Raw genomic sequence first — 12305 nt, 5'->3', positions numbered from 1 at the left:
AGGCTCCAGGTATTGACGGAATACCAACTGAGATGTTTCAACAAACAGGTACAGTGCTGAAGTGCTTACTCACCTATGCCAAGAAATTTGGAAGACAGCTACCTGGTCAGCTGACTGGAAAAGATCCATATTTATGCCTGTTCCAAAGACAGATAATCCAACCAAATCCCAAAATCATTGAACAATATTCATATCACACGCAAGTAAAATTTTGCTGAAGATCATTCAAAAGTGATTGCAGCAGTACACTGACAGGGGACTACCAGAAATTCAAGCTGGATTCAGAAGAGGACCTGGAACGAGGGATATCATTGCTGATGTCAGATGGATCCTGGCTGAAAGCAGAAAATACCAGAAAGGTGTTTACCTGTGTTTTATCGACTATGTAAAGTCATTCAGCTGTGTGGATCATAACAAATTATGGATAACATTGTGAAGAATGGGAATTCCAGAACACTTAATTGTGCTCGTGAGGAACCTGGACCTGGATCAAGAGGCAGTCGTTTAAACAGAACAAGGGGATACTGCGTGGGTTAAAGTCAGGAAAGGTGTGCTTCAGGGTTGTATCCTTTCACCATACTTATTCAATATGCATGCTGAACTAATAATCTGAGAAGCTGGACTATCTGAAGAAGAGTGGGGCTTCAGGATTGGAGGAAGAGTCATTAACAACCTGCAATATGCAGATAATACAACCTTGCTTTGCTGAAAGTGAAGAGAACTTGAAGCACTTACTGATGAAGATGAAAGACTACAGCCTTCAGTATGGATTACACCTCAACCTAAAGTAAACAAAAATGCTCACAACTGGACCAATAGGTAACATCATGATAAACGGAGAAAAGACTGAAGTTGTCAAGGATTTCATTTTACTTGGATCCACAATCAACACCCATGGAAGCAGCAATCAAGAAATCAAACAACACATTGCGTTGGGCAAATCTGCTGCAAAAGACCTCTTTAAAGTGTTAAAAAGCGAAGATATCACTTTAAGGACTAAGGTGCACCAGACCCAAGCCATGGTGTTTTCAATTGCCTCATATGCATGCAAAAGCTGGACATTGAATAAGGAAGACGGAAGAAGAACTGAGGCCTCTGAATTATGGTGTTGGCGGAGAATATTGAATATACCATGGACTGCCAGAAGAACGAACAAATCTGTCTTTGAAGAAGTACAGCCAGAATGCTCCTTAGAAGCAAGGATGACAAGACTTTGTCTCACATACTTTGGACATGTTACTAGGAGGATCAGTCCCTGGAGAAGGACATCAAGCTTGGTAGAGGGTCAGTGAAAAAGAGGAAGACCCTCAATGAGGTGGACTGACACAGTGGCTGCAACAATGGGCTCAAGCATAACAATGATTTTGAGGATGGAGCAGGACCAGGCAGTGTTTTGTTCTATTGTACATGGGGTTTTGATGAGTCGGAATCGACTCAGTGGTACCTAGCAACAAAAACAACAAAACCCAAGACAATTAACACCCATCAGAGAGAAAGTAATAACAATATTTTACATGTATTTATCCTGTATTTTATATGTATTGATTAGATCACATTTGTGATGTCACTAGAATTGGTGTTATTCTTGCCCCAGTTTTGCAGAAGAGGACCTTGAAAGACTGAGAAGTTCAGTGACTATCTTTGTCTACAGTCGGTGGGGAAGTGAAGTGAGAATGAGACTGCAGGTCTTTGCACAGACCCTGAGCCCAGTGCTGTCGCTACTCAACCACATTGCCGTGAAAATGTGGATGATCAGATTGTTATACAAATCAATGTACTGGTTCAGATCAGTATCTTCGTACTGTTCAGGGGTTTGGGATCTGCCTTGTGAGCCACCTAATTTTTAAACTCACCCCCCTTCTGATGCTTGGGCCCTCTGTTGTTGTCATTGTTAGGTACTGTCAAGTTGATTTTGACTCACAGCAACCCCATAGGACAGAGCAGAACTGCCCCATAGGATTTCCTAGGCGGAAATTGACTCAAAGGCAGTAGAGAGCCCTGGTGGTGCAGTGGTTAAGAACTTGGCTGCTAACAAAGGTCGGCAGTTCAAATCCACCAGCTGCTCCTTAGAACACCTCTGTGGCGGTTCTACTCTGTCCTGTAGGGGGCTATGAGTCAGAATTGACTTGATGGCAGTGAGTTGGGTCTTTCAATTTCTGTAGGAGAGCCCTGGTGGTACAGTGGTTAAGAGCTGACAGCCCTGGTGGCACAGTGGTTAACAGCTATGGCTGCTAACGAGAAGGTTGGCATTTCAAATCCACCAGCCGCTCAAATCGATAGGCCTTTCTCACGTGTGGCCACTGAGTAGAACCACCAATATTTTGGTTAGTGGCCAAGCCCGTTACACCACCAGGGCTCCTTTTGGGCTTTAGCAGCCTGCAATCATCTCTTTGTAAATATTAAGTCTGATGGGCTTGGGTTGTAGCCACAAAACTTGAGGGTGGAGGACTTTGTGCTCTGTGGCCCTACCTAGTTATTTGATTCAGTATGTGGTTGGCAGCAGCGGTTGCTGAAGCTGGTCAGGAAATAAGGTGTCTCAGGGAGTCACAGGTTAAGTCTCACAGCTAAAGGTGAGAGCGGCAAGTCCTCCTGTGTGTGGTGGAGGCCTCAGGCACCCTGGTCTCACACAGGTTTCAGCCCACCTTCAAGCTTGGCCACAGATGTCATGCCTGCTGACACCCCATCCCTAAGGACTTCCATGGAGGCTGTTAGTGTTCTAAGAGAGCAAGGCAGAGGTGCTAGTGAGGACAAAGATAATGATCACACCATTATACTATGACCAGGAATTACCTGGATATGGCACACTGGGTTTGTGCACTCTGATCCGAGGAAGGGGCCCTGCCTTGTTGTCATGTCGGCCAGGTTGATAAAGCATTCCAGAGCCCCAGGGTCAGCCACAGGCTAGAGCCAGGTGCCCACTGTGCTGGGTTCCAACTTCTTCTCATCTGAAAATGAAGGTATTTTACTATGGGTTCTCCAGCATTCTTTCCAGCTCTTAGCAACTGTTTTGCTATGTCCTCATACCGGCATGGAGGAGAATGTGGGGGGAGACAGCAAGGTAGCATAAGGATCCCTGAAGGGAGAATCTCAAGGTGTCTGGGTGACAACCTCCCATCTGTTATAATGTGCTACCCATCATGGGCAGGTCATTTAACATTCTAGGTTCCTCATCTGTGAAGTGGGGACTAAAAACGCTGGCCCTACCTTAGTCAAAAATAATGTTTGGGGATAGAATAAGATTAATCCAAAAGCCTTTGGAAGAATGTTGCTATAACAACAATGTTAATTTTTTACAAATATTCTAGAGATATTCTGCCATCTCTTGAAACATTTGGACAAATAAATTGTATGAGACTACTATTATAAAGAAAAAAGAAAAGGTTTACAAACAGAAAAATAAAAAATTCTTTGATGGTTACCCGGGATGGGAGGGGGAGGGAGAGAAAATTACCAAATAGATAGATGACACATGTTAATATTGGTGAAGGGAAAGGCAATACACAATATGGAGGAAGTCAGCAAAACATGGCCAAGGCATGGGAGGACACTGAGAAGATGTAAGAACAAAGGGCAACAACAGTAATTACTATAGCATAGACAATCCTGCAACGATAGTGTTGTTGTTGTTAGGTGCCATCGAGTTGGTTCCGACTCACAGTGACTCTATGCACAACACAACAAAACACTGCCCGGTCCTGTGCCATGCTCACAATTGTTGCTATGCTTGAGCACATCATTGCAGAAACTGTGTCAATCCATCTCATGGAGGGTCTTCCTCTCTTTTGTTTATCCGGTACTTTACCAAGCATGATGTCCTTCTCCAGGGACTGATCCCTCCTGATAACATGTCCAAAGTATGTGAGATGAAGTCTCACCATCTTGCTTCTAAGGAGCATTCTGGCTGTACTTCTTCCAAGACAGATTTGTTCATTCTCTGGCAGTCCATGGTTTATTCAGTAATCTTTGCCAACAATAGTATTAACAAACACTAATTTACAAAGGATATATAGGTAGATAGGTATGCCAAGAGGTGTGGGAGATGTAAGGGAACACACCCAATGGCAGATAAAGGTTTGGTGGTGGCTATGTCTACATACATAATTGTAAATGCTGCTTATATATTAATACAGACAATAGAGAACACAAATGCTACAGTCAGGGCAACTTCTTAGACATAACCAAACACCTTGTGGGATGAAGTTTCTAGGCTGGAAGGTGAAGAACCATAGACTCAGGGGACATCTACGTCAATTGGCACAACATAGTTCATAAAGACAAAGTTTTGCATTCTACTTTGGTGAGTAGCATCTGGGATCTTAAAAGCTTATGAGAGGCCATCTGAGATACAGCTATTGGTCTCTTACTGTCTGGAGCAATGGAGAGTGAAGAAAACCAAAGACTCAAGACAGCAATTAGTCCAAAGGACTAATGGACCACATGAACCACAGCCTACATGACCCTGAGACCAGAAAATCTAGATGGTGCCTGGCTACCACTACCAACCATTCTGACTGGGATCACAACAGAGGGTCCTAGACAGAGCAGGAGAAAAATTGTAGAACAAAAAGTCAAATTCACAACAAAGACCAGACTTACTGGTATGGCAGAGACTGGAGGAACCCCCAAGACTATGGCCCTAAGACACACTTCTGAACTGGAACTGAAGCCATTCCTGGGGACCACCTTTCAGCCAAACCATAGACAGGCCCATAAAATGAGCAATAACACCTGAGAGGAACAAGCAATTATACGAGATCAAAAGGGCAACATTTGCTCAAAAGCAAAGATGAGAATGCAAGAAGAGATAGAAAATCAGGATGAAAGGAAACAAGGAAGCTAGGATGGAAATGAGGAGAGTGCTGGCACATTGTGGGGAATTCTCAACAAAATTCTAGCCAATAGAATTCAGTATCATATCAAAAAAATGATACACCACAACCACGTGGGATTCATACCAGGTATGCAAGGATGGTCCAACATTAGAAAATCAATCAATGTAATCCACCACATAAACAGAACAAAAGAAAAAAATCACATGATAATCTCAATAAAATAGGAATAGAAGGGAAATCCCTCTACATAATAAAGAGCATCTATGCAAAACCAACAGCCAACATCATTCTCAATGGAGAGACCAAAAGCATTCCCCCTGAGAACAGGGACAAGACAAGGATGCTGTTTATCACCACTTCTATTTAACATTGTGCTTTAAGCACTAGCTAAAGCAATAAGGCAAGAAAAAGAAATAAGGGGCATCCAAATTTGTAAATAAAAAATGAAACTATCTCTAATCTCAGACAATATGATCCTATACATACAGAAAACTACTGGAACTAATAGAAAGATTCAGAAGAGTAGCAGGATACAAGATCAACATACATAAATCAGTTGGATTCCTATACACCAACAAAAAGAACTTCAAAAAGGAAACCAGGAAAACAATGCCATTTATAATACCAAAACTAGAAACCTGTTGCTGTCAAGTCGATTCTGACTCATAGTAACCCTATAGAACAGAGTAGAACTGCCCCATAGAGTTTCCAAGGAGTGGCTGGTGGATTCAAACTGCTGACCTTGGGTTAACAGACCAACGTTTAACTGCTGCGCCACCAGGGCTCTGCACCCATTTATAATAGCCCCTTCAAAGATAAAGTACTTAGGAATAAATCTAACCAGGGATGTAAAAGACCTATACAAAGAAAACTACAAAACGCTATTGCAAGAAATCAAAAGAGACCTACATAAATGGAAAAAAATACCATGTTCATGGATAGGAAGACTCAACATTGTGAAAATGTCAATTCTACCCAAAGCGATCTTACAGATATAATGCAATCCCGATCCAAATACCAACAGCATTCTTTAACAAGATGGAAAAACTAATCACCAACTTCATATGGAACGGAAAGGCGTTGGATAAGCAAAGCATTATTGAAGAAAAAGCACAAAGTAAGAGACCTCACACTACCCAATCTCAGAAACTACTATACAGCCACGGTAGTTAAAAACAGCCTGGTACTGTTATAACAACAGACGCATAGACCAATGGAACAGAATCGAGAACTCAGACTTAAATACATCTACCTATGGCCAGCTGATCTTTGGCAAAGGACCAAATTCCATTAAATGAGCAAAAGACAGTCTTTTTAACAAATGTTGCTGGCAAAACTGGATGTCCATCTGTAAAACAATGAAACAGGACCCATACCTCACACCATACACAAAAACTAACTCAAAATGGATCAAAGACCTAAATATAAAATGTAAAACAATAAAGATTATTGAAGAAAAAATAGGGACAATACTAGGGGCCCTAATACATGGCATAAAGAGAATACAAACCATAACTAACAAGGTACAAACACCAGAAGATAAAATGGATAACTGGATGCTCCTAAAAATTAAACGCTTATGCTCATCAAAAGACTTCACCAAAAGAGTAAAAAGAGAGCCTACAGACTGGGGAAAATTTTTGGCTACAACATATCTTACAAGGGTCTAATCTCTAAAATCTATAGAATCCTTCAACATTTCAACAACTAAAAGATAAATAATCCAATTAAAAAATGGTCAAAAGATATGAATAGATGCTTCACTGAAGAAGTTATTCAGGCAGCTAACAGACACATGAGGAAATGCTCTCTATCATTAGCCATTAGAGAAATGCAAATCAAAACTACAATGAGGTACCATCTCACCCTGACATTATTGGTACTAATCAAAAAAACAGAAAACAAACGTTGGCAAGGTTGTGGGGAGATTGGAACTCTTATGCACTGCTGATGGGAATGTAAAATGGTACAACTGCTATGGAAAACAATATGGCACCTCCTTAAAAAACTAGAAATAGAAATACCATGCTATATAGCAATCCCACTCCTAGGAATATATCCTAGAGAAATAAGAACTGTCACACAAATAGACATATGCACATCCATGTTCACTGCAGCATTATTCACAATAGCAAAAAGATGGAAATAACTTAAGAGCCCATCAACAGACTCCAAAACCAAACTCATTGCCATCGAGTCAATTCCAACTCATAGTGACCCTATAGGACAGAGCAGAACTGCCCCATAGGGTTTTCAAGGAGTGGCTGGTGGATTCCAACTGCCCACCTTTTCGTCAGCAGCCTAATGCTTAACCACTGTGCCACCAGGGCCCCAATAGATGAATGATAAACAAATTATGGTACATACACACAATGGAATACTGCACAATGATAAACAACAACGATGAATCCAGGAAACATCTCACAACATGGATGAATCTGGAGGTCATTATGCTGAGTTAAAACAGTCAATCACTAAAGGACAAATATTATATGAGACCATTATTATAAAAACCCAAGAAAAGGTTTACGCACAGAAAAAAACGATCCTTGATAGTTATGAGGGAGAAGAGGGGTGGGAATGGGAAATCACTAACTAGATAGAGAAGTGTTTACTTTGGTGAAGGGAAAGACAACACACAATATAGGGGAAGTCAGCACAACTTGACCAAGGCAAAGCTGTAGAAGCTTCCTTGACACATCCAAACACCTTGAGGGACTGAGTTACTGGGGCTGAGGGCTGGGGACCATGGTCTTGGTGTGGGGTGGATATCTGGGTCCATTGGCATAACATAGCTCACAAAGAAAATGTTCTACATCCTAGTTTAGCGAAGAGTGGCATCTGGGTTCTTAAAAAGCTTTCGTGCGATTGTCTAAAATACATCTATCGGTCTCATCACATTTGGAGCAAAGGAGAGTGAAGCAAGCTAAAGACACAAGGAAAATATTAGTCCAAGGGTCTAATGGACCACATGAATCACAGACACCAGCCTAAGCCTAGAAGAACTAGATAGTGCCCAGCTACCACTGCTGACTGCTCTGACAGGGATCACAATAGAAGGTCCCAGAGAGCAGGAGAAAAAAATAGGCCAAAATTCAAACTCACAAAAAAAGACTAGACTTACTGGTCTGACGGAGACTGAAGGAACCCCTGAGACTATGACCCCTGGGCACCCTTCTAACTCAGAACTGAAGCCATTCCCGAAGTCCACCTGTCAACCAAAGATTAGACAAGCCTGTAAAACACACAATAACAAACATGAGAAATGTGCTTCTCAGTGCAACCAAGTGTATGAGACCAAATGGGCAACACCTGCCCACAAGCAAAGGCAAAAAGGCAGGAAGGGACAGGAAAACTGGACGAATGTTCATGGAGAACCCAGGGTGGAAAAGAAAAGGTGGAGAGTACTGACAGATTGCAGGGATTGTAAACAATGTCACAAAACAATTTGTGTATACATTTTTTTTCTTTTCTTTTCTTTTTATTATTGTACTTTAGAGGCAGGTTTACAGAATAGTTTCACATTAAACAGTTAGTACACATATTGTTTTGTGACGTTGGTTAACAACCCTACGACATGTCAACATTCTCCCCTTCTTGATCTTGTGTTCTCTGTTACCAGCTTTCCTGTCCCCTCTTGCCTTCTAGTCCTTGCCCCTGGGCTGGTGTGCCCCCTTAGTCTCGTTTTGTTTTATGGGCCTGTCTAATCTTTGGCTGAAGGGTGAAACTCAGGAGTGACTTAATTACTGAGCTAAAAGGGTGTCTGGGGGCCATACTTCGAGGGTTTCTCCAGTCTCTGTCAGGCCAGTAAGTCTGGTCTTTTTTTATGAGTTAGAATTTTCTTCTACATTTTTCTCCGGCTCTGTCTGGGACCCTCTATTGTGATCCCTGCCAGAGCAGTCAGTGGTGGTAGCCAGGCACCATCTGGTTGTGCTGGACTCAGTCTGGTGGAGGGTGTGGTAGTTGTGGTGTATATAAATTTTTGAATGAGAAACTTAATTGTGCTGTAAACTTACACTAAAACACAATAAAATTAAAAAAAATTCATCACAATCACCTTCACTTGCTGCATGTGCAGCTTTTAAATCATTGAATAGGCTTCAAGTCTTTTCTTGCTTTAAAGTAAGGCTAAATAACAATGCAGTATGCACCTGTTCTAATTTCCCTACAAATTCGACTTAAAGACACAGTTAGGAATGGATCTCATTCATGACCAGGGGACTGCCTATATTTCCCTTCTTTTGGTAGGTTTAGGCTTCATTTACTCTTCTTTTTCTAGTTCCTGGAGTAGTCAAGTTGGGCTATTAATCTGAGATCTTTCTTTCTTTATATAGGTATTTGTTGCTATAAGTTTCCCTCTGAGTACTGCCTTTGCTGCATCCCATAAGTTTTGGTATGTTGTGTTTTCATTTTCATTTGATGCTAAGATATTTGCAATTTCTCTTTTTAATTTCCTCCTTGACCCACTGGTAGTTTAATAGTGTGTTGTTTAATTTCCGTGTTTGTGTATTTTCCAGGTTTTTTCTGTTTTTGATTTCTAGCTTCACTCCATTGTGGTCGGAGAAAACACTTTGTTTGATTTCAACCTTTTAAATTTATCAGGACTTGCTTTGTGACCTAATATGTGGTTTATCCTGAAGAATGATCCATGTGCACTGGAGTATAATGTATATTGTGCTCATTTTAGGTGGACTGTTCTGTATGTCTGTTAAATCTAGTTGATTTATAGTGTCATTCAGATCCTCTGTTTCCTCATTGATCTTCTTTCCAGATTTTCTGTCCAATATTGAAAGTGGTGTATTGAAGTCTCCAACTATTACTGTAGTACTATCTATTTCTCCCTTCAATTCTATCAGTGTTTGCTTTATATATTTAGGTGCCATGATGTTGGATGTATATATATTTATGATAAATCTTTTTGATTAATTGGTCCTTTTATCACTATATAATGTCCATCTTTATCTCTTCTGACAGATTTTGTCTTAAAGTCTGCTTTGTCTGATATCAAGATTGCCACCTCAGCTCTCTTTTGGTTACTCTTTGCATGGAATATTTTTTCCATCCTTTCACTTTCACGCTATTTGTGTCCTTGGGTTTAAGGCGTGTCTCTTAGAAACAGCACATTGTTGAATCATGTTTCTTTATCCATTCTGCCACTCTCCACCTTTTGATTGGAGCATTTAGTCCATTTACATTCACTGTAATTACTGATAAGAAGTTACTTACTTCTGCCATTTTGTTATTTGTTTTTTGTGTGTCTTAAGCCTTCTTTATCTTTGTCCATTAGTACTGCTTGCTTTTGTATTTTGTTCGTTTATTATAGTGAGCCTTTTTGGTTCCCTTCTCCTTCCTTTTGTGTATGTTTTTTTAATGTATTTTCTTAGTGGTTATCATGAATATTACATTTAAGAGCTTGTATTTATAGCATTCTAGGATAAGTCGGTACCAACTTAACATCAGTAACATACAAGAGATTCTATATACCATTCCTCTCTTCCTGTTTTGTTGTTGTCATCACTAATTATGTCTTTATATGTGCCCTGTAACATAATTTTATGCTTTCCTTTTATATGTTTGTTATTTAAAAACATGAAGGACAAAACTTTTACAGTTATCAAGCATGCACACTTTATTCCTCACTCTTGTACTTATCCATTCTTTTCCCTTTATTAGGGATCTTTCTTTTCATGTATAGCTTTGAATTACTTTCTAGTATCCTTTCCCTTCCATCTACAGAACTCCCAGTAATATTTTTGGTAGGGCTGGTCTGGTAGATATGAACTCTCTCGGCTTCTGTTTGTCTGAGAATGTTTGAATTTTGCCCTCATCCTTGAAGGATCATTTTGCTGGGTATATTATTCTTGGTTGACAGTTTTTTTCTTTTTCTTTCAGCACTTTATATCGTTCTGTTACCTTCTGGCCTTCAATGTGGCCTTTCCTTTCAAAGGAAAAATCAGTACTTAATTATATTGGAAATCCTTTGTATGTAACTGTTTGCTTCTCTCTCATTGATTTCAGGGTTCTCTCTTTATCTTTAATTTTAAAGCCTCACTATGATGTGTCTTGGTGTAGATCTCTTTGGGTTTATCATGCTTGAGATTCTTTGAGCTTCTTGGATTTGTAGATTCATATCCTTCATTAGATTGGAGAAATTTTCTGTCATTATTTCTTCAAATATTCCTTCTGTCCCTTTCTATCTCTTGTCTCCTTCTAGAATTCCCATGATGCGTATATTAGGTCTCCTGTTGTTGTCCTATAATTCCATTAAACTGTGCTCAGCCTTCTTGAGCTTCCATTCTTGTTGCTCTTCAGCGTCTGTAATTTTAACTACTGTATCCTCTAATTCACTGATTCTTTCTGTTTCCTGATTAAATCTGCTGGTAAGTCCTTCTATTGTGTTTCTCATTTCATTTATTGTCCCTTTTAGTTGCAATATCTTTTTAGATCCTCATTTTGTTCTTGCATTGCTTTCCTTATTTCTTTTAGCTCTTTGTTTATGTTTTCCCTTAGTTCTTTAATTATATTTAATGTTGTATTATATTCTTCCTTCCTCCCCCCCGCCCCCATTTGGTCATCCCTAGATGCGCTTTCACTCCCTTTGTCATGTTCATTTGAATGGGCATAGTTTCTATGTTCTTTGTGCTTCTTGTGATTTTTCATTGGGGCATTGGAATTTTCAAGGGTGTTAACTTTCTTAAATTATCCCCAGTATTTGGTGTTTTTGCCTGTACAACTTTCTGCAAGAAACTCTTAGGTGGTCAGAGCCTTCGGCCTTTGCTTATCATTTTGTCTCTCCCTGTGATAGCTCCTACTCCCTCCCTGGTTTAATTGGGATTCAAAATTTCCAGATCTTGTATTTCAACTTTCAGTCTCTCCCAGTCACACCAGAGAACACGCTGTGGTCAGTGTATCTACCAGCAGGCATCACCAGTCAGGCAAGATATCACGTACTAATCAATCTGTCTAGCTGGAGGCATCTGTTTACCTGTGGTTATTGCTCCCTTCCTTTCTCTGCTTCTGCAATCATGTTTTTAGTTGAAAAACCCATATCCAGTGAGCCCCTTTTGGGGCTGGGTTTTGCCCTCTGGTTTTGCCTGAGGTTTCCTTTCCTGCTCTGTGGGGTCTGCTTATATCTGATTATATATATCATTCAGAAGAAGCACAAGCAGACTCTCCTCCATTTCAGGAGAAGGAGGGGCTAGCACTCCCCAGAAGGGCCTCCGAGATATCTGTTTTGTTGGTTTCGGAGACCCAGTGGCCCTGTGGTAGTTGGGGGAGCAGTCTCCACTTAGGTAACCCACCTCCTGACTCCACTATAGGGAACCTTCTGTAGGAGTTCATTTCAGCCCAGCAGCCGACAGTTACTGCCTGGGGGTGGGTAGTCACACTCTGAATGGATCCCCAGGGTGGTCTGCCTTGTTGCTGTCAGAGCCCACCCCATAATATGGAGGCTGTGAGGGTAGCCTCCACTCA

Source organism: Trichechus manatus, unplaced genomic scaffold (assembly GCF_000243295.1).
Source record: "Trichechus manatus latirostris isolate Lorelei unplaced genomic scaffold, TriManLat1.0 scaffold00020, whole genome shotgun sequence".
Lineage (NCBI taxonomy): Eukaryota > Metazoa > Chordata > Mammalia > Sirenia > Trichechidae > Trichechus > Trichechus manatus.
The sequence above is the reverse complement of the archived record's forward strand: the minus strand, read 5'-3'. Positions refer to the sequence as shown.